Source organism: Borostomias antarcticus, assembly GCF_949987555.1.
Source record: "Borostomias antarcticus genome assembly, chromosome: 4".
Taxonomy (NCBI): Eukaryota; Metazoa; Chordata; class Actinopteri; order Stomiiformes; family Stomiidae; genus Borostomias; species Borostomias antarcticus.
The window spans coordinates 25,661,999-25,681,843 of NC_140237.1; positions in this window are offsets into that span (position 1 = coordinate 25,661,999).

The following is a 19,845-nucleotide window of genomic DNA, read 5'->3' on the forward strand; positions in this document are numbered from 1 at the left end:
GCACATTACGAGAGGTTCAGGGGCCCTCACCCAGGAGGTTTTGAGGGTCAAACATTCTGGTGAATTTGTACGCACTAATTTGTGCTGAATTAAATTTATTTTATAGTTATACATTTATTTAGTTATTAATTTCCATATAATTGTTGTCAGAGCCAGGGACCCCGTGGCGAGGGGCTTAAGAGCATATGTGGCCCCAGAGCCCCAGGTTGCAGACCCCTGGACTAGGCTGAGTCTTTCTCTCTGGTATCCTAACAGGTTTGCTCCTCACTGTTTGCACCATGACTATAATTCAGTCACTGAAACGTTATTCTGAATGGCTGCTATGTGTATAAGGAGATGTACGTATATTGCAAGGCTTGATAGAACTGCTGACTTAAGTTAAGGATAATTCCATTCTGTATGTTCCAACCTCAAAATCTACAAACACTCAACTATGTTCAAACTGTGCAATTGTGAATATGATACATGTTCAATGTTACAGCTAATACACAGATGATGTTGTTGATGTGGACAGTAGAGAAGTCATCATTTTAGAAGAAGGTGTACATTTGACCACAGTCCTTACCAAGGATTTAAAGTACCAACTGCTCGAAGATTCCATTATACAGATTGAGTAGAAATGTAAATCATTGGTGTTTATGTTTGGAAGCCTAGCTAATGTCCACAGACTAGCTGTAAGGGGCTTGCAGATGGCAGGAATGCCCACGCCATGAGTTAAGGCATTGGCAACATTGTGTTCAATGTCTGCGATAATTGGCAGTCGCCATATATAGAGATGTGGCTTCCTGTATCCAGACACTGAGACTGAAAAATCATTGAGATTCCCAAAGCTTGTGCATCTACCATTATTTGTGTGTAGGATATCTTGTCAAATGTGAACACAAAGATATTAAAATGTTTTCAAAAGTGTTAAGATCGTATTAAAAAGTGTGTGTGTGTGTGTGTGTGTGTGGACGCGGAGGGGTTATTGTACAGTATGTGGGTGTATGTGTACATGAGTAAGAGAGACCTTTGACCTTTAGACGTCCTATTTCCAGTCCGTAGGCACACGGTTCAAAGCCGGAGAAACTGCAGCTGACTCTCCACCTCACGTACAATTGGTCAGTTAGCCTCTCTTACTCTGAAATGTAATTTAATGTAATGTATTGCTTTATAAATGTTCGTAGCCAGTAGACAAACATACTCCTGGAGCTTGCTCAATCGCCTTGTTGAGAGGGGTCAGGGAAGAATTTTTACAGCTCACTTATCTGGGCCCCGGGTGATTACTGTTTTTTTGCTTCCCTCTGGAATATGTACAGTAGGGGTGGGTCGTATGCTCACCTCCCTTGTTCTCTGTAAAGCGCATTGTGTTGCCTCTGGGTATGAAATGCGCTATACAAATAAAGCTTTGATTGATTGAGTTAGTAGTGTGGCCTACTGAGACTCATAGTGGCACACACAAGACATGAATCTTTTTTGGTAGAACGCCGACTGTTTCGATTGGCTAATCCATGTTGCGAACTTTCTCTAGAGCTGTGTCGAGCCAACTGGTGGGATAGGCCCTCTCAGAAAGGTTCATACTATACAAACAACAGTCTCACATCACCTGATGTTTCCCTTGCTCTTGTGTAGGTGGGATAGGGTGGTGTGGAGGATGTGAGCTATTGCATCTTCTGTGGATCTGTTGGGTTTGTATGTCATCATTGCCAGTCTTGCACATGGGGTTCCACCTACAACAGTGTAGGTGGAAGTGTACATGTCACGGGTGCACCATTTCTACTGGGGAGTATCCGTCCAATCAGGGCGCAGAGGCAGGTTCCAAGTTCAACAGTTTATTGTCTTTTAATATAAAGAAACAAGCAATTAAAAAAAGTGTCTTTAGGCCACTATTGGGTCCAGTCTCTAGTCCGATTCAGCCCAAGAGTCTTCAGTAGTCCTTGCGGCGGCAGTCCCCGTTACGCTGTCTGTCGACACGGGCCAGGAGGTACAGTGGGTCCACCAGCGGTATCTTAGGGACAACAAGGGCAGTCAGGGGAACGGGCAGCAACCCACAACAAGAGACAGTGTGCTGCTATTATAAGTGGGGTGTCTGCTAGCTACCTCAAGGGGCGGTAACCCTCGGACACCGTGGTGGACAGCGGTGGTGAGGGAAGCCGTCCGACTGAAGAAGGAGGCCTTCCGGGTTATGTTAGCCCGGGAGACCCCAGAAACAGTTGCAGGGTATCGACTGGCCCGGAGGGCTGCGGCTTCGGCTGTGACCAAGGCAAAGCAGCGGGTGTGGGAGGAGTTCGGAGAAACCATGGAGAAGGACTTTCGGTCGGCACCAAAGTGTTTCTGGAAGACCATCAGACACCTCAGGAAGGGAAAGCGGGGGACCATCCAAGCTGTATACAGCAAGGAGGGGACACTGCTGACCTCAACTGAGGAGGTTGTTGAGCGTTGGAAGGAGCACTTTGAGGAACTCCTGAACCCGACTAATCCACCCTCTACGATCGAGGCAGAGCCGGAAGATGATGGGGGGTCGTCAATGTCCTTGGAGGAGGTCACTGAGGTAGTCAAACAACTCCACAGTGGCAGAGCCCCAGGGACTGATGAGATCCGTCCAGAAATGCTGAAGGCGCTGGGTGTAGAGGGGCTGTCTTGGTTGACACGCCTCTGTAACATTGCGTGGAAGTCTGGGTCAGTGCCGAAGGAGTGGCAGACTGGGGTGGTGGTCCCAATATTCAAAAAAGGGGACCAGAGGGTGTGTGCGAATTATAGAGGCATCACATTACTCAGCCTCCCAGGGAAAGTTTACTCCAAGGTGCTGGAAAGGAGGGTCCGGCCGATAGTCGAACCTCAGATCGAAGAGGAACAATGCGGATTTCGTCCTGGTCGTGGAACTACCGACCAGCTCTTCACTCTCGCAAGGATCTTGGAGGGGGCTTGGGAGTTTGCCCAACCTGTCTACATGTGTTTTGTGGACTTGGAGAAGGCTTACGACCGGGTCCCCCGAGAGGTCTTGTGGAGGGTTATGCGGGAGTATGGGGTGAGGGGGTCCCTACTTAGGGCCATCCAATCCCTGTACACCCAGAGCGAGAGCTGTGTCCGGGTCCTCGGCAGTAAGTCGTCTGCCTTTCCGGTGGGTGTTGGCCTCCGCCAGGGCTGCGCTTTGTCACCAATCCTGTTTGTGATTTTCATGGACAGGATATCGAGGCGTAGCCGGGGGGAGGTGGGTTTGCAGTTCGGTGAGCTGGGGATAACGTCACTGCTTTTTGCAGATGATGTGGTCCTGATGGCATCAGCTGCCTGCGACCTCCAGCACTCTCTGGATAGGTTCGCAACTGAGTGTGAAGCGGCTGGGATGAGAATAAGCACTTCTAAATCTGAGGCCATGGTTCTCAGCAGGAAACCGGTGGCCTGTCCGCTCCGAGTAGGAAATGAGTCCTTACCCCAAGTGAAGGAGTTCAAGTATCTGGGGGTCTTGTTCACGAGTGAGGGAACCATGGAGAGGGAGTTTGGCCGGAGAATCGGAGCAGCTGGTGCGGTTCTGCAGTCGCTATACCGCACTGTTGTGACGAAAAGAGAGCTGAGCCAAAAGGCAAAGCTCTCGATCTACCGGTCTATCTTCGTCCCCACCCTCACCTATGGTCATGAAGGATGGGTCATGACCGAAAGAACGAGATCACGGATACAAGCGGCCGAAATGAGTTTTCTCCGGAGGGTGGCTGGGGTCTCCCTGAGAGATCGGGTGAGAAGTTCAGTCATCCGGGAGAGACTCGGAGTAGAGCCGCTGCTCCTTTGCGTCGAAAGGAGCCAGTTGAGGTGGTTCGGGCATCTAGTGAGGATGCCTCCTGGGCGCCTCCCTAGGGAGGTGTTCCAGGCGTGTCCGGCTGGGAGGAGGCTGCGGGGTAGACCCAGGACTAGGTGGCGGGACTACATCTCCGCACTGGCCTGTGAGCGGCTAAAGATTCCCCAGGCAGAGCTGGTTGATGCTGCTAGGGAAAGGGATGTCTGGGGCCCCCTGCTGGAGCTGCTGCCTCCGCGACCCGACCCTGGATAAGCGGATGAAGATGATGATGTGTCTGCTAGTTACTATCCACAACTGGTAGACTACTAATAAAAATGCTTAGGCCGCTGTTACGGGGAGATAGGGACAGAGTACAAGGGGGGGGGCTAAACAAATGGCAACTAATACACTGCAACCCACTCCAAACTATACACTCCAAATAATAAATCAAAAAGAAAAATAAGCTTCATGAACACACGGCAAACATGAAGTAGAAATCAAATCAAACTAGAAGATAACTCCTCCCCTCAATGACTGTGGGTACTATCCTCTAAGCAGGTAAGGATGTTACAATAAAAGCAAATTAAAACGTCCCTTGTGGAGTAGGCCAACTACAACAGATGGCGCCTATGCGCAGAATGTAGGCGAGTAAACGTCGATTTGCTGGGTGGTGAATCAAACAATAGAAGAGCGGCACTTAACTGGAGGAAGGGTGGAACGCGTCCCCACCCCTCCACTGTCATCAAAGACTCTCTCTCTCTCGTGCGCAATGACGCTGCAGTCGGACCGCGGCGCTCTGTTCCGTCTTCCCGTGTGGTCATCTATCTGCCCAAGGCACACACACAGGAACTTCCCAACAGCTGTAGGTTCGTTTGGTTCTCTGGTCGCGCCGATTGCACCGTCCTCCACCATCCACGTATCTCTTCGTCTGCCCGCACCTGCCTGAAATACGTGAGGGGAGAAACCCCAAATTGACCACACCTGTGTGCCAATCAACCCAAGCGCCCGGCGCACCGCTAGTGTGCAGACGGCCACCAATTAGTGTTCTAATTAAGGCCGTGCCCTGTTACCACTGCACACCCACTCGTCACCCCGTGACAGTACCTCCAGGTGTTATTGAATGATTCCTGCTACAGGAACCATCAGGTTAAGTGTTGCTCTAGTTTCTTTGAACAGACTGTGTTCCTGGTTCCCTCGGTATTTACTGATAGCCCTTTTCCACCAAAGTAACTCTGGTTCTTGAACCGGTTCGGTTCAGAATTCTTGGAACCTTGGTTCTATCTAGGGAACGGGACCACGTTTCGACTAGTTTTGAGCGGAACCGTTGTACGTCATTATATCATCACAGTTCGCGCTGAAAAACCTACTATTTTTTGGTGCTGGTTCGGAACCAACTTTGGGGTTCCCGAACTCATTTATTTTTGGTCGACATGCTTGGAACCGTTCAAAATTAGGTTCGCGAACCGGCACCGAACCGGTTCTTTCTTGGTGGAAAAGGGCTATGAGAGCACTCTGGGTACGGTCTGTCCCAGGAGGAGATGGGTACTGATGACACGGTGTCATACCAGCGACAGAGCGAGCGAACTCAGTCACACTGACGTGGTCGACACAGAGACAGACACGCATTCATCAACACAGAGACAGACCTGCATTCATCACGAAAGACAAGGTTGAGGATGAGAAGTAAACCATTCTCGGTGTGTGTGTGTGTGTGTGTGTGTGTGTGTGTGTGTGTGTGTGTGTGTGTGTGTGTGTGTGTGATGGTGATGAGAGTGGTCGGTTGAAACTGTGCGAGATTGTAAGTGGTAGAGGAGAGCAGGAGAGAGAGAGAGGGAGGGAGGGAGAGAGAGAGAGAGAGAGAGGGAGAGAGGAAGAGATGGTAAGGAGAGGGGGAAGCAGAGGAATGGAGAGAGGGAGAGTAGAGGAGATTGTGTGAGAGAGAGAGAGAGAGAGAGAGAGAGAGAGAGAGGGTTAAAGAGAGAGGGATGGAGAGAGAGTAGAGGAGCTTGTGAAAGGGAGAGAGAGAGTAGAGGAGCTTGTCAGAGGGAGAGAGAGGGAGAGGGAGAGAGGGAGAGAGAGAGGGAGAGAGACAGAGAGACAGGTTCCCAGTGTGGGTGTGGTCTGAGTACTGTGTGGGCGGAGCTCCCTCCCCCTGTCAGACCCCGCCCACTCATGAATTATTCATCCTACAATCATTTAGCTAAGTGCAGCGATTATGTAAATCTTTAAGGCTGCCATAATCAATATTGACCCCACTCTCCTGGTGCCCTGTGTTCTCTCTGAATTAAAACACCATCGCCTATAAAGAAGTTAAAGTGAACATACTGGAGTTACAGTAATTGGTCTATTAAGAACTTTTTCCAACAAGGTCTATGAAGATAAGTGGGATAATAATTGTTTGAGAGTCTCCATTCTGTGACTCTCAAACCAAATAATAATGTCAAAGTTGTTGGTTGTGGTGGTGTGGATCTATTCCAAGACTGAGCTGGCAAATGGACTGTACTTATTTAAACGCTTTTATCCAAAGAGCTTTACAATGGCCTCTCATTCACCCACCCACGCACATATTCACACATCAATGGCGGCAGCTGTCATGCAAGGTGCTAACCTGCTCATTAGGAGCAATTTGGGGTTCAGTGTCTGGCCCGAGGACACTTCAACATGTGGACAGGAGGAGACGGATTCTAATCGCTGATCCTACGATCATTGAACGACCTGCTCTCCCTCCTGAGCCACAGGTCTTTTCCATTGTCTTCTGGCAGGAGAAAACATTGATTGACATCTACCCTCCATTATATCTGACTATAATGCTGTATTTTCAGCCCAGACTCTGGCATGTGTGCGCACGTGTGCTTACGTACGTACGTGTGTGCGTGCATGCGCGTGTGTGTGTGTGTGTGTGTGTGTGTTTGTGTGTGTGTGTGTTTGTGTGTGTGTGTGTGTGTGTGTGTGTGTGTGTGTGTGTGTGTGTGAGAGAGAGAGAGAGAGAGAGAGAGAGTTTGTTTTCCAGGAGGAGGTAATGAGTGTCTCTCTGGTGGATGGGCTTGTAAACACTAGAAGAGAATGAACTCACTGGCAACAGCCAGTCCCATTTGGCTCAATTAGGACTGAAACTGAGACCATCAATGGTGCGGGGTTCTTCTAGCCAGGCCTTCTAGCCAGCCTGCCTTGGCTGAGGCAGGGAACTCACTACAACAAAATGGGAATAATCAAAGTCCATAATTAGCTGGCCTCAGAGGGTGCAACAGTATGTTTTCACTTGGCTCTGACTAAGCAATAGCAACAACAATACAAAACTGAGCACCCGTAGCTGCCCAGACTGCACCATTAAGAGTCCTGTGAAGGAGCAGCCGTCTCTGCTTCAGAGTGAAGAGCAGGCCATGGGAGATGGACATATGATGAAAGAGTGGAATGAGTTTTTGATGAGGCCCACAAACACCCAGGGTAGAGGCATATGACTGACAGAGAGAGGGGCTGGAGGGGGGAGAGAGAGAGAGAGAGAGAGAGAGAGAGAGAGAGAGCGATGCAAGATGGCGCGGACCTATTCTGCAGCCATCTTGCCAGCTCCATGAAGATTATGCTATTTGTTATTTGCATCTTATTACTGGATATATTTGCTAAAACAGTTGTGGGAAAACTCACCTATGACTACCAGACACTGGATTAAAATCAACTCTCCTAACTCCAGAGAACTCTTTGGGCTTCTTCCCGGCAGAGATCATCAGGAGGACAGACAACAGCAGCAGTGAACAAAGCAGTCGATCCAGAAAACATGGCGGCGCGTACCAAAGACGCCAAGACCAGCCTGTCTCAATGACCACCGGCCGGTAGCTCTCCCCTCCGTGGTGATGAGGTGCTTTGAGAAGCTGGTCAAGGAACACATCTGCTTCTCACTGCCCAGCACACTTCACCTCCTACAGTTTACATACAAACCCAACAGATCCACAGAAGATGCAATAGCTCACATCCTCCACACCACCCTATCCCACCTACACAAGAGCAAGGGAAACATCAGGTGATGTGAGACTGTTGTTTGTATAGTATGAACCTTTGTGAGAGGGCCTGTAGCACCCGATAATGTAATAATCAACCGATAATGTAATAACGCCTGATAATGTAATAAAAGTTTGACTTAAGTCCATCGAAAATGTAATAAAACCTGATAATGTAATAACTTAACCAATAATGTAATAAAATGTCCTGACTGATAATGTAATACCATTTTTCTGATAATGTAATACCTTATTACATTATTGGTCAAGTTATTACATTATCAGGTGGGTCTTTTTTTTTCAAAACTGGTAATGTAATACTTGACTGATAATGTAATAATTTAAAAAGTGAATGAATAATACTGTTAGGGTACTTTGTGGTATACTTTAGCGTACTTTGTGGTACTTGTGGTATACTTTGGTGTGTCTCATGATACATTGCAGTATACTTTGGGGTGCTTTGAGGTACTTTGTGGTATACTTTGGGGTACTCTGTGGTATACTTTTCAGTACTTTGCAGTACTTTGTGGTATACTTTGGGGTACACAGCAATACTTTGCAGAACTCTGCAGTATACTTTGGGGTACTTTGAGGTACTCTGCGGAATACTTTGAGGTACTTTGTGGTGTGCTTTGGAGTACTTTGCGGTACTTAGTGGTATACTTTGGGGTACTTTGTAGTACTTTGCAGTACTTTGCAGTACTTTGTGGTATACTTTGGGGTACTTTGAGGTACTTTGCGGTACTCTGCGGAATACTTTGAGGTACTTTGTGGTGTGCTTTGGAGTACTTTGCGGTACTAAGTGGTATACTTTGGGGTACTTTGTAGTACTTTGCAGTACTTTGTGGTATACTTGGGGTACACAGCAATACTTTGCAGTACTCTGCAGTATACTTTGGGGTACTTTGAGGTACTTTGCGGTACTCTGCAGAATACTTTGAGGTACTTTGTGGTGTGCTTTGGAGTACTTTGCGGTACTTAATGGTATACTTTGGGGTACTTTGTAGTACTTTGCAGTACTTTGCAGTAAACTTTGGGTACTTTGCAGTATACTTTGGGGTACTTTGTGGTATACATTGAGGTACTACTTTGCTGTATACTTTGGGGTACTTTGCTGTATACTTCGGGGTACTTTGGTATTTTGCAATATTTTGCAGTACTTTGCGCTTTACTTTGGAGTACTTTGCGGTACTTTGTGGTATACTTTGGAGTACTTTGAGGTACTTTGTGGTATACTTTGGAGTACTTTGAGGTACTTGGTGATTAGTAGGGCCCTTCAAAAAGGGGTTCAGTATTTTATCTTAACCTATATAGTAAGAGACAGGATTTAATTTAAGACATAGATTTAATAATATGAATTGAAAGCAAAGTGTATGAGGCAAATTATGTGAGGCTGCTGTTCATCAACTATAGTTAAGAGCTGCTATCCATTGACTAGATTTCAGATTGCAATACCATACCAACTTCTTATTAGCATGAACTACCCTTTATCCTCACGTCACCTACCTCTCCAGAGCACATGAGACAAATGGATGGAAGTGAGGTCTGAAGATGTGTTTATGGGGAAAACCAATGAGGTGCACACAATAACTGACATTCAGTGCCACATTGCCCGTTTGTTTATCCAAACTTTATATCATGTTATTCCAGTTTTTCGGATAGCCATAGATGTTTTAAAAATCATAATTACACTAGCCTACACAGGCATTACATTAATGAGGACAGAATTAGTGAGGACAGAATTTAAGGTAGGCCTACTCTATAAATCCAGACAGTACCAGCACCTTCAGGCCAGATTTGTGGACAAGCCCATCCTGAAGCTAATCAAGGATGTCCAGACCAGACACCAGATTGATCTTGTAGATATGAATAGATGGAAAGTATGGTATGGCAAAGCCACATAAAGATATATTCTAATGGTGCCAGACATCTTCAGTAGATATTTCTGGCTTAAGCAGCTGACAGGGAAAGGTAGCAATGAAATAGCCAAACAAACAACCACATTTATATTAAACATGGTCCTCATACAGTAATCCAAAATGACCAAGGTGCTGAGGGAACTCATGCAGTAGCTTAAAGTAAAGATCAATGAAATTTCCCCTTATCATCCACAAAGTCAAAGAAAAGTAGAGAGTATGCATCGAATATTGCATAAAAATATGTTGTATGATCTAGGGAACTTAGAGGGTGAAGGAGTAAACATAGCATATTCAAGTCAAAGTTTTATCGGTAACATGCAACATACCCTGACAATGAGCAGTGATGTTTCCACTAGCTGCTAAATATGTACACTAGGCAAAGTAAAAAGGAGAAACGTACTATACACACCAAACATATAAATATGTAAACCAAGTCCAAAATATAAAATATTTATTAATGGAATGAAATAAAATGAGCTGAGATGACATATTAAATTGGACAGTTCACCTAAATAGAGAAGTATACATATGGATCTAGAGAGAATAAATGTATGTATATTCACGTTTATTTACAGAATGTAGATTTTTATAATCTAGCAGGTATAAATATACAGTGCTGTTGTGCAGAGTATAGTACTGAGTTAAGGACAGAGATGAGCAGAGTGAACTCATTCCGGATGTGGATGGTCTGAAGGTAGAAGCTTCTTCTGAGCCTCTGTGAGTTGATCTTCTTCAGTAGGCAGTACCTGAGCAGAGAGAAGAGGCTGTTGTCCGGGTGGCTGGGATGTTTCAACATTCTCCTGACCTTGGTCCTGCAGCGCCATGTGATGTCCTGGAGGTGTGGGAGATATGTTCTGCTGACCAAACACTCTCTACAGTGACTTGTCCTGCATGGTGTTGCTTCCATAGCATGTTGGTAGTGTTGATGTTCTCAGTCAGACACCCTCTCAATCATGCATATACAGGAATGTTTGTTGTCCATGTCTGGTGATCTGTACATCAATATACTGTACTTGTAAATACACTGTCTCCACAGGGGTCCTACTGTTGTTCAGGCAATTGGCCGCTCCTGCTTCCTGCTAGTCCACTAGAATCACTTTCATCTTCCTGCTTCCTGCTGTAGTCCACTAGCATCTCCATTATCTTACTGACATTCAGGTGGAGGTTGTTGTCCTGACAACATTTAGTTTGGCATGCCACCTCCTCCAAGTAGGCCTTCTCATTATTGTTGGAGATCAGGCCTACCGCAGCTGTGTCATCAGTGAATTGATAATTGAGCTGGAATTGTAGGTAACTATGCAGTCGTGTTTGTTCAGAGGATATGAAACAGCCCAGTGTTGAAGGTGAGAGGGTGACTTTCTCCAGTGTTTAGGGTGAGAGAAGATGATGCCCACTCTCGCCCCCTGAGGTCTGCCCGTCAGGAAGTTGAGGATCCACCTGTGCAGGAAGGGTTTAATCTCCAATCTCCATCCTGCGTTTGGAGATGAGTATGGGGAGTTATGGTATTGCAATCTGAAATATAGTCGATGGACAGCAGCCTCACATAATTTGCCTCATACACTTTGCTTTCAATTCATAGAATTAAATCAGTTCCTGTCTCCTACTATATAGGCTAAGATAAAATACTGAACCCCTTTTTGAAGGGCCCTACTAATCACTAAGTATCTCAAAGTACTCCAAAGTATACCACAAAGTACTCCAAAGTATAGCGCAAAGTACTCCAAAGTATACAGCAAAGTACCCCAAAGTATACAGCAAAGTACCACAAAGTACCCCAAAGCATACTGAAAAGTACCTCTGTATACCACAAATTACCACACATTACTGCAAAGTATAGGTAAGTACCTCAATGTATACCACAAAGTACTTCAAAGTACTCCAAAGTATAACGCAAAGTACCCAAAGCTTACTGCAAAGTACTGCAGAGTACCACAAAGTACTCCAAAGCAGACCACAAAGTACCTCAAAGTATTCCGCAAAGTACCGCAAAGTACTGCAAAGTACCCCAACGTTTACTGCAAACTACTGCAAAATATCAAAGTACCTCAAAGTACCCCAAAGTATACTGCAAAGTACTGCAAAGTATACCACAGAGTACCCCAACGTATACCACAAGTACCACAAAGTACTCCAAAGCACACCACAAAGTACCTCAAAGTATTCTGCAGAGTACCACAAAGTACCTCAAAGTACCCCGAAGTATACTGCAGAGTACTGCAAAGTATTGCTGTGTACCCCAAAGTATACCACAAAGTACTGCAAAGTACTACAAAGTACCCCAAAGTATACCACTAAGTACCGCAAAGTACTCCAAAGCACACCACAAAGTACCTCAAAGTATTCCGCAGAGTACCGCAAAGTACCTCAAAGTACCCCAAAGTATACTGCAGAGTACTGCAAAGTATTGCTGTGTACCCCAAAGTATACCACAAAGTACTGCAAAGTACTGCAAAGTACTACAAAGTACCCCAAAGTATACCACTAAGTACCGCAAAGTACTCCAAAGCCCACCACAAAGTACCTCAAAGTATTCCCGCAGAGTACCTCAAAGTACCCCAAAGTATACTGCAGAGTACTGCAAAGTATTGCTGTGTACCCCAAAGTATACCACAAAGTACTGCAAAGTACTGAAAAGTATACCACAGAGTACCCCAAAGTATACCACAAAGTACCTCAAAGCACCCCAAAGTATACTGCAAAGTATCATGAGACACACCAAAGTATACCACAAGTACCACAGCGTACGCCAAAGTATACCACAAAGTACCCTAACAGTATTATTCATTCACTTTTTAAATTATTACATTATCAGTAAAGTATTACATTACCAGTTTTGAAAAAAAAAGACCCACCTGATAATGTAATAACTTGACCAATAATGTAATAAGGTATTACATTATCAGAAAAATGGTATTACATTATCAGTCAGGACATTTTATTACATTATTGGTTAAGTTATTACATTATCAGGTTTTATTACATTTTCGATTGACTTAAGTCAAACTTTTATTACATTATCAGGCGTTATTACATTATCGGTTGATTATTACATTATCGGGTGCTACAGGGCCTATCCCACCAGTTGGCTCGACACAGCTCTAGAGAAAGTTCGCAACATGGATGAGCCAATCGAAACAGTCGGCGTTCTACCAAAAATGATTCATGTCTGTGTGTGCCACTACCTACTCTTCTCTCAGTGAGGATATCAAGGGCCTTTTTAGAAAACACTGGAATGTTCTATCTCTAGATCCTGCCTGTAAAAGACTGTCCTCTGATCCTCCTCTCTTCTCTCACTACAGAGCTAGGAATGGAAGAGACTTCCTTGTGCATGGACACCTCTATCCAATCTGCTCCTGTCCAGATACGTTTGGAGGGGATGACTGGCCTCTTCCCTTGTCGCAACTGTACGGTAGGTGAGAATTCTAAGAGAACAAGCACCTTTACCAGTCATACCACCTCCAAGACCTATGACATTAGACAATGCCTCACATGTACATGCATCAGCTGGAGTAGTTACCTTCTCTCATGCCCATATGGGCTACAATACATAGGTAAAACTAACAGACCAGTCAAGACATGTATTATTGAACACAAGAGCGCTCTATGCCTCTGTTGCTAGGCATTTCCATGAAGCCGGTCACCCTCTGTCAATGTTCTCATTCTTTGTGATACAACAGATCTTTAGAACACGCAGAGGGGATGAAGACGTCCAGATGGGTTCAATGAAGAACTGTCTCTCTCTCTCTCTCTCGCTCTCTCTCTCTCTCTCTCTCTCTCTCTCTCGCTCTCTCTCTCTCTCTCTCTCTCACCTCAGGGCTTTAGCCTATAACTATTCTATCCCTGCATGAGCAGTAGGTTTCTCTGCAATTGAGTGTAGACTCCCATTTTGTCATCTATGTAACTTGCATTTAAGATGAGATAAGATAAGATGTCTTTATTGTCATTGCCACATGTACAGTACAAGCACAAGAACAACACAATTAAATGCCTACCAGTCAGTGCACTAAGTCCCCATAAAATATATAAAAATAGCAAAAGGTAAATAAGTAAATAAATAAATACAGATATACTAAGTCAAACAAAAACACACACACAACCATACACAAAAACACACGCAACTATACATTCTCCATCATTGCACATTCCCATATTGCACATGAAATGTATTGAATCACAGATAATTTTATTGCTGCATTGAGTGTGGATATTGCTGTTGGGTAAAAACTGTTTTTGAGTGTGTTTGTTCTTGTTTTGAATGATCTGTAACTGCCTGCCCGACAGCAACAGTTAAAGCAGTGAGTGTCCGGGGTGGGAAGTGACCTTGGTGATGTTCTGGGCTTTTTTGAGGCAGCGGGAACAGTGAAGGTCTCCCAGTGTGAGGAGAGGGCGTCCCACGATCTTCTCGGCCGTGTTGAAGACCCTCTGGAGCGCTTTCCTCTGGGCCGCAGTGCAGCTGGTGTTCAGTAACCACACACAGATGCAGTAAGTCAGTATGCTCTCTATGGAGCATCTGTAGAAGGACACCAGCAGTCTCTGTGAGATGTTCTTCCTCCTGAGCACCCTCAGAAAGTGCAGTCTCTGCTGGGCCTTTTTCTGCAGAGCAGAGGTGTTCACACTCCAGGTCAATTTCACATCATTTTGATACACACATATCTCATCAACTCTTCTTGATTGTAAATTTATGGGATTTGTTTTGGGTTCTGTGTGTGTATATATACATATGTATATTATCTGCATGCTTTTTCTAATGGGGGTAATGGGCTAATATTGTCCTGATCGTTTTTGTGCCAGCATCTCTCATATTGGCTTCTGCCAGTGGCTGATTGCCCATTTATAGACAAGAGCATCCAACTGGCACTAGGGCTGATGCTGGTCTGAACGAGCGAGACGTTCTCTTCACTTTGTCACTCTGCACTTTTTCACTGTGCATTAAGCCCTATTTTGTATCTTGGATGCCTCCTCATTTGTGACAGTGTGCAGGCCGTACCTTAACTTGTAAATGTGTAATTTGTAAATTGAGTATTAGAGTTTATCTGTATCAAGCATAATGTTGGAGCCGGCAGCAACATTTCATTGTAACTGTACACGTACATTACACGTGACAAATAAAGACAAGATTCAAGATGCTGAATCTTGAGATGGTTCTTTTCTGTGGTGGGGGCCAGGATGGCCACCCCTGTGCAATAAAAATGCGCAATACATCATCATCATCAGGTCGTCCACAGACGGGGTCTCCCATTTTTGTCTCCAGTTGTCCCGGTCCTCCATACACCTGGCCATCTCATCGGTGGTCTCCACTCCCGCATCCATCTTGATTATGTCCGAGAATGTTTTAGTAGGACGTCTTTGCGACTTGTGTCCGCACCATGGAGATGGCTCCCATAACGCCAGCTTGTTGGCCGGAAGCTCACGATGTCTGTAGCAGTGCCCAGCCAGCCTCATTCTCCTTGCTGCTATCCTCACACTCACCCTTGGCCTCTCTCCGTACATCTCCGTACAGATCTTCAATACTGACGTATGCGTTATGAACTTATGACTTATGTCCAGTGCCGAATGTAGCATTCTGGTGTAGCGTCCGTCCAGCGACCTCTGCAGGGAGTGGCTCAGGGTCCAGCACTCACAGCCATACAGGAGAACGGCCTCCACGGTGGTGTTGAAGACGTGGAGCCAGGTTTAACGGGAGAGGTTGGATTTCCACACGTTGCTCGTGCCATTTAGAGCACCTTCCTCACTTTGAGGTCCTGTTCTGTTGAGTTGACCCAAGAGCCCAGGTATTTGAAGTCCTCAACCTCCTTCAGAGCAGTAGCATCAACTGTCATTAGGGGTAGATGTTCCAGGTGATGACCTCAGTTTTCTGTGGCGTTCAGTCAAAGACCCACCTTGGCACATTCCTTTTCCTCTCTGGTCAGGAGCTCTTGTGCTTGCCTCACGTGGTTAGATACCAGGCTGATGTCATCGGCATAGTCAATACAGATTAGTTGAAATGGTCATAAGTGCATAATAAAGGAGTTTAATAACCTTAATATGGCACTGCAAAGTGCATAGTAAAGTGCATAATAAATACATAATGAAGGATTTATTAACCTTAATAAGACACTGTTCTGTCTTATGGTTACTGTCTGACTGTTCTCACTTTAGATCTGGCACCTGCAAAATGTATAGAAACATGCACAATAAAAGTATAATTAATGGCTAATAAGTATTTATAAGAACGTATTAATGCTTTTATTAACACTGTTAAGCAGTTTATAACCTGAGTGTTTAATTAACGCTAATAAGTATGTATAAGAAACTATCAAATACAATTTTATTTGTATAGCACATTTCATACACAGAGGCAACACAATGCGCTTTACAGAGAGCAATGAAGGGGTGGGCATAGATCCTACCCCATATTTTCCAGAGGGAAGCAAAAAAAACAGTTCACCCAGGGGCTGAATAAGTGAGCTGTAAAAATTCTTCCCTGACCTCTCTCAACAAGACGATCGAGCAAGCTTCTGAACTGGAAAATGTTTGGGTCTATTGGCTAGGAACATTTACAGAGCAATAAACATGGTCTATGTACTTCATAGGAGAAACGTGACTATCAGTAGAGTAGATAAGGCTTTTATTAATGTTTATAAGCTAACAAGTTTCTTATAAATGTCTTATAATCTAACAATAAACATGTTTATAATGCTATTATTAACACCTATACATATCTTATTAACACATAATATTAACAAGCATCTTATAAGGACCTAATTACCTATTAAATAATGTTTAATAAGAGGAATTTAATATAAAGTGTTACTGAATGAATGTGAATCTACAATTGAACAAAAGTCTTTGTCCATGTCTAAACTCCTCTGGGTAGACGACACATGCATTGACATAATGATGAAATTGTGAACAGCAATGATCAATCTTTTCAAAGAATGCACAATGCAATGACGTTACCTACACAACGTGACGCCATCACTGATCCACTGTTTCAGCAGCCCGACAGACGGAAGTAGAGACGGTTACCGTTCCCACGGTTACCGTTCCCGCGAGTCCCGACGCAGGGCGGAACGGCGCAGCGCAGCCCTGGTAACCATGGTAACCGCCCGGCCCTGCCGCGGAACAGAGGCTGTAGTCGGTTCTGTGCAACTATTGCAGCTAGGAGCTTAGGTGACCGCGTGTTAGCTTCTTATGCTAATGTAGTTCACAACACGTAAATCTATTTCCACAACCAATTCCTGTAAGTTCAGATATTTTTGTACGGCGTGAAATTGCTAAATGGATAATGAGATACGAGGGGCCGTGGATAAAGCGCTGGCGGTCCGGCTGGTGAGGAGCAGGAAGGCGTCGTCCGACAGACGCGGGTCTCTCTCCCGCTGACACAGTGACACAGCCTAACGACGGAGGCGCCTGCATATCTGGAGACGGGGGGGGGGGGGGGGGGGGGGGGGAGACGCCCGGGAGAGGGGAGAGATGGGAGTGGGGGAGGATCAACTTGGACCCAGATCACAAATCTAGATTGGCAGACCCAGCACCACTGATTCCCCCCCCCCCCCCCCCCCCCCCCCAGTACCCCCAACCCCCCACATCCCTCCCTATTGAAACGTGCTCTGTGATGAAAGTGGAGCAGGCTGGCGCCGCGGAGGGCGTGGATAATGGGGGGGGGGGGGATGCAGCCACCCCCCCTCCTAACCACGGGAGGGTCGTCCCCGGGAGTCCGCCTGACTCGCGCACGGGGCCAGCGTCTAAAAAAGACGTAAACGCGTATCGTCCTCGCGCAGACTCACGCTCCCCCCGTCGGTTTAGCGTACGCGGCTCGGCTCAGGCGAGCCCGTGAAGCGCCGCGCGCCGCGGAAGATCCACGCTGAGACGGCTGAACACGGAGATAAAACACGGGAGAAGACCCCCACGCTGAGACGGGTGAATGCTGAGATAAAACGTGGCGTACATCACCGGTGCCGCCGTGAGAGCATGGGGGGGGCAGAATCAGGAGGTTTAAAACAGCAACGCGGCCGAAGAAGCGGCCTGGGGAACAGCGTGATGCACTGAGGTGCTGCCGGAGGAGGGGCGTGAGGGGGGGGGGGGGGGGGGGAGGTGAGGGAGGGGGGGTTTGTGTCCCCGATACCGCCGGGTTCCGCCGCCATCTCCCTGTGTGAATGAATAATTAAACACACTCACCTTGTTTATCTTTCAATACAATATTTACTTGTTGTCAGATGCATTCGTGCCCTTTTCATCACTGGAATTCTCCAAACGCGAAATCTTACCTTGCAGGCGAACGACTCCAGTGTTAATGTTTGATGAAGAAGGCCGTGGTGAGGAAAATGAGGTTTCTCTCCTGCTACCTGTGCCACTCCTGTGTGTGTGTGTGTGTGTGTGTGTGTGTGTGTGTGTGTGTGTGTGTGTGTGTGTGTGTGTGTGTGTGTGTGTGTGCGTCTATGTGGTGTGTGTGTGTGTGTGTATGTGTGCGTGTGTGTGTGTGTGTGTGTGTGTGTCTATGTGGTGTGTGTGTCTGTATGTGTGTGTGTGTGTGTGTGTGTGTGTGTGTGTGTGTGTGTCTATGTGGTGTGTGTGTCTGTATGTGTGTGTGTGTGTGTGTGTGTGTGTGTGTGTGTGTGTGTGTGTGCGTCTATGTGGTGTGTGTGTGTGTCTGTATGTGTGCGTGTGTGTGTGTGTGTGTGTGTGTGTCTATGTGGTGTGTGTGTCTGTATGTGTGTGTGTGTGTGTTCTTGCATTTAAACCTCTAGTTGTCCCTTTCCATTCATCTCAGTGTCTCCTGTAGAGGTCTAGTAGGAGGAGGTTACAGGGAGGAGGAGGTCTCGGGGAGGTGGGAGGAGGTCTCGGGGATTTGGGAGGCGGTCTCAGGGAGGTGGGAGGAGGTCTCGGGGAGATGGGAGGAGGTCTCAAGGAGGTGGGAGGAGGTCTTAGGGAGGTGGGAGGAAGTCTCGGGGAGGTGGGAGGAGGTCTCGGGGAGGTGGGAGGAGGTCTCGGGGAGGTGGGAGGAGGTCTCAGGGAGGAGGGAGGAGATCTCAGGGAGGTGGGAGGAGATCTCAGGGAGGTGGGAGGTGGGAAGAGGTCTCAGGGAGGTGGGAGGAAGTCTCGGGGAGGTGGGAGGAGGTCTCAGGGAGGTGGGAGGAGGTCTCTCGGAGGTGGGAGGAGGTCTCAGGGAGGTGGGAGGAGGTCTCAGGGAGGAGGGAGGAGGTCTCAGGGAGGAGGGAGGAGGTCTCAGGGAGGCGGTCTCGGGGAGGTGGGAGGAGGTCTCAGGGAGGTGGGAGGAGGTCTCAGGGAGGAGGGAGGTGGTCTCGGGGAGGTGGGAGGAGGTCTCAGGGAGGTGGGAGGAGGTCTCAGGGAGGTAGGAGGAGACCTCAGGGAGGAGGGAGGAGGTCTCGGGAGGTGGGAGGAGGTCTCAGGGAGGAGGGAGGAGGTCTCGGGGAGGTGGGAGGAGGTCTCAGGGAGGTGGGAGGAGGTCTCAGGGAGGCGGTCTCGGGGAGGTGGGAGGAGGTCTCAGGGAGGTGGGAGGAGGTCTCAGGGAGGAGGGAGGAGGTCTCGGGGAGGTGGGAGGAGGTCTCAGGGAGGTGGGAGGAAGTCTCAGGGAGGTGGCAGATCTTGTCCGCACTGCGCACTCCTGCATCCCCCTCACCATCGGAGAGCTTCAGCAGAGATATTGTTTGGCTGTCACGTCTCCCCGTGTTCCAGCACCGAAGAGCCCCCAGGGGCCTCCGTAAACAGGCCTGGCGTCTCCCCCACGGCCCCTCCACGCCCCCCCCCCCCTGCTTTAACAGGCTCGCGGGGACGATGCTAGCTTACGCCCCGACGCCTGGCGACATCTCTTGCACTCTCGTGAAATTTACAGTACTGTGAAGTCATCGCGCTTTAAATGGGCTCCACTGGGTGATTCATGTAGACTGCTGTTTTATCTTGTTTACACCGCAAAAGGCGAGAACTAACTGTTTTTTTTACTGAAAACCGGGCAGTCTGTCTGCAGCTGTCTCACCGTGTTTGTTTATAGAACAGGACTGAGCTATACTGCACATTCTCCGTCTGCCAAGCTACTCTCAATTGCCCCTGTCACAAGGGCTATCAGGCCAACAGGCTAACAGAGGATATAAACGTGTGTGGGGTGTGTGCGTCTTTGAATTTTGATATGAAAACGCACGATTATTATACTCGACATTGCATTATACATGCATGCCATGCGTGACAT